We start from the raw sequence: 3,939 nt of genomic DNA on the forward strand, positions 1-3,939 counted from the left end.
AGCTCAAAGTAAGCTCCGCTATTATTGTATTTTCCCCACTGATCCCGAACGCAACACTAACCACTCTCTCTCGTTGACAGTCAGAGGACCGGATTTTCCCCCTTTTCTCCGGAGCTCAATCCCTCACTTATTATTTGTGTTTGTTCAATAAACCATCTTTACTGATTTCATTGCTCTCCTGTGTGTGTTCCTGCATGTGGGTGAAAAAACTGGTACCCATCATGACANTTTGGGTTATTTTTTTTTTTAAAAAAAAAAAAAAAAAAAAAAAAAGTTCCAAAAGTATTAACACACACAGGACGAAAAATGGGATTTTCGGCAGCTATTGACACCTTGTTCTGCCGTGGAGATTGAGGGCTTTCGGCAAGAGGTTTTTGTCAGTCGAGCACTGCCAAAAATGGTCAAAAATGCTGTGTGTCCGTGTTCCCCTATTACCCCTTCCCTTGTGCCTACCAGAGGTTTTCGTATTTAAATGAAGTTGCTGAGTGCCATGCAAATGCAAATCAACTGTTGAGCACCGCCTTTTGACTCTTATTTATTTTGTAGCCAACCCTTTTTACCTTCTGTTCACCATAAAGAAGTATGTTTGGAGAAAGAATATTAAAACAATCTATCTTATCCATTAAAATATACATTACATGTGTGCTAGGAGCACTGAAAAACTTAGTTTTGGTTGAATTGATGATATAAAAGAAGAATATGCATGATTACATACAATAGACTTTTGTGAAACGTGATCTTACTTTGACATTCCTCCTATCTGAAGATTTATCTTGTGATGGGAGGAATTGCACAACTTAATCAAAAATAATAATAAAAAACATGTTCCAGAGTGGTTCATTGTACCTAAAGTATTTTTGTGAATAATATTCAAACTAATGTTAATGTTCACTGATTGCTTTAAAGACCCAGAGTCATGCTATGTTGGAGTGGTAGTGACACCATTCCACATCACAATACAGGACTTAAGAAACTACAGATGATTTATCAGTATTCAGTTGCTTAACTCTCGAGTTTAAATTGAAGAACAAAATGGTTGAAAGTATGTGATACCTTCTGATAGGGTATAAACATTTGTATTCTTTTCTTTTAAGTTTTGTTAGTTAAGCACTAAATATAACTCACGGATTATGAATCATATTCTGTATAAATTAAAAAGGAGACAGCTCAAAGTAGAATTGAGTAAATAAACATCTATACATTTAAAAACATTTTAGCAATTAATTATAATAAAAATAAAATATACTGTCACGTAACTTTTGAAAAAATAACTTTTAGAATGTATTTTTCTTCTGTCAACTTTCATTTAACACTCCAGTCCAGTTGCTGGCAGTAATGCGCTTTCATAGTCGGTGAAGCAGCCGCCATTAAACTCTAGAGGAAGATTTGCACCGGCTACTGCTAAACCCAACATGAACGAAAATCCCCGTGCGTTGTGTGAAATGGTGGAAACAGTCCTATTTCACGGAGTTACCTTTTCAGTATCGTTTTGATATTATGCAATGTTCCGGCGGAAAACAACAGATGACACCGCGGCGGTCCAACAAGGCCGAACTCATGGTAAGAAAGCTTTTATGAATAGCGAGCACGTGCAGTGAGGCGAGTTGCTTTGTTTGTTTTTTACAGAAAGCGGTCTGTCGTTTTCATATGCCAAAACAAATGTAGGGAGAGATTTCGTATTGTATTTTTTATTACATGTGATGTTCTGAACTCTTAAAAATACTCGCATCTTTTTATTTTTTTCAGACCTGAAAAATGGCCAAACCTCAACAGCTAGGCCTCAGACCACGGTGCCGAGGCGCTTTTACGGAGTCCACCAGGACAAAGAGAAATTCAGTAAGTTATGATTTCACATTTTGTGAATAGTGAACACTCGCATATTTGTAAGGAAAACTGATCTTCCCGTTATTTTATTTATTTTGTTATAACGCAGTACAGCAAGGCAGAGTGTGGAAAGCAGGGAAAGCAGTAGAGATCGACAACGTGGCGGATGGAGGACGGATATGAGGACGGAGCCATGAAGCCAGTATGTATTATGTACAGTCACTGCGTTGATTCCCGACTGTATAATGGTTGGGTGAGAATAATTTTAACTTATTTACTTATGTATTTTTGAGAAAGCCATATATTTGCTACAATATTTTTTTAATTTTACATTAATTTCCACAGAATGGGTGTCACATTTGTGTCAATCAGACTCTTCAGGAACGTCCTGATGTCCGTGATGAGGACAGAGATGCAACTGTGTGTGAGTATCTACTATTTTAGAATGTTGATATTTTATTCTTCAATATTGTTTATGTACATAATGTAATTATGCTATGTATTGTATGTATTGACAATGCACAAAAATGTTTTCCAGCTGCAACCAGGACCTACTGCCAGTCATCTGGATGTAGCTAAAGAAAGAAGCAGGTAAGATTTATTACTAATCTAGAGATGTCACAATTCCTTGAATGATTAAAGCACTGTGATTTATTAAAATCCATCAAAGCAAATTATCTGCGTCAGAGCTTGTTGAACTATGTTTTACTATTCATTTCCAACTGCTTTTAATTATTTTTTCTTCCAATTGTTTCCAAGTGTTTTCTCTTTTTCGTTAAAGTTTTTATTTTTGTAAGAATGTATTAATATAATGTTTTCTTTTGTTGTGTTTTTAGTTTTAATGTCTTATGTGCGCATACTAAGCTGGAAGTTGCCAAACATTTTCACTGTAGTTTCATAATGACAAAAAGATGCCGGTAGCTCGTAATTATTGTCTGTTCTGTATTAACAGCTGATGGAGGAAGGCAGAGAGTACTGGCAGCAGAGGAGGTGGCATTCTGGGAGGATGGCAGCTATGAGGCGGTGTCAGGATGGACCCCAAGTTCCTCCAACCAGGAGCTCAGTGACATCAGGACTACATTACAGGAAGAGACGTCAGGTCTATGCTACAGGAGAGATGTTGGGCCTGTCCTGAACGCAGCATAATGTTTGATCATGTTTGGACAAAAAAACACTGCCAGATGGTCCAGAAATGGACAAGCATTTATATCTTATTTTGTGGGCAAACAGTAAAAAAAAAAAATGAAATAAAGACAAAAAAAAACTTCATCTCTTTTATGTTCCTCATATATGAACATGATGCATATACGCAATATCAAATGCTTATACAATACAGCATTTATTTTTATATAGATTTTTTAAAATACAGCATTAAAAATATTAATGATTGGGGCGGGGTTTATTTATAAAGTCATAAGTGGTGCCCAATGGGCACACATCAACCAACCAATCACATGTCAATGATGAACTGTGATGTCATTGTTTTTCATCCAATGACTGAGAATCCACGTGGGTCTGCTGAAGCGCCTTTGCATATGCTAGGCTATTCGTATGCTAAGTAAAGTCGTTAACACCTCCCGCCACTCCCCCCCTCCAAGGATTCCGCATTCGACAGAATTCGACTCCCGTGACTGAAAACGTAGACTGTCGATTGCTGACAATATCTGTCGCTGATGAGCTGAGTTTGCGTCAGAATACACAGTCAAAAATCCCATTTTTCGTCCTGTGAAAATATATAAAAACAAGATTAACAATGACCATAATTGCTTTTCCCCCCTATACCCATGCCCCTGGGCCTAGTTGTAAAGAATTGCAACATTTCTTGTTTGACTTAATGTCAGGAACCAGGGTTTTGTTTTGTTTGTTTGTTTTTTTTTTCCCCTTCCCTCCTCTACCATCACCAGAGGCCGCCTGTGGGCCGGCCCCTGGAGAAGTGCGGTGGCAACCCTGTGGACACACCTGTGTAAGATCTACATTGGCTGTGGAGCTGCATAAGGAGTGGATGGCCGACTCTCCAGTGCCTGAGTGTTAGCCTATTATGGTTATCTCCAGTGATCCCCTGAAGAAGCTAATGTACGCTGAAGGCGTCTGGATTACTCCATGAGCTCTCCCTGT

General features: G+C 38.0%; 1 long non-coding RNA gene across 2 annotated transcripts; it reads left to right on the forward strand.

The window, feature by feature from the left end:
• The first annotated feature begins 324 nt into the window (after window positions 1-324).
• Window positions 325-3,067, forward strand: LOC106942240 (uncharacterized). 2 transcript variants are annotated; one of them, XR_001423584.1, is made up of 4 exons: window positions 325-1,560; window positions 1,747-2,248; window positions 2,363-2,415; window positions 2,777-3,067. It is a non-coding gene; the product is annotated as an uncharacterized LOC106942240 (long non-coding RNA). The 2 variants fall into 2 exon arrangements; XR_001423583.1 differs by having other exon boundaries at window positions 325-1,836; window positions 1,934-2,248; window positions 2,777-3,066.
• The last annotated feature ends 872 nt before the right edge of the window (window positions 3,068-3,939 follow it).

This window comes from Poecilia latipinna, unplaced genomic scaffold, assembly GCF_001443285.1.
Source record: "Poecilia latipinna isolate Pla-1442-1.1 unplaced genomic scaffold, P_latipinna-1.0 Scaffold4138, whole genome shotgun sequence".
Lineage (NCBI taxonomy): Eukaryota > Metazoa > Chordata > Actinopteri > Cyprinodontiformes > Poeciliidae > Poecilia > Poecilia latipinna.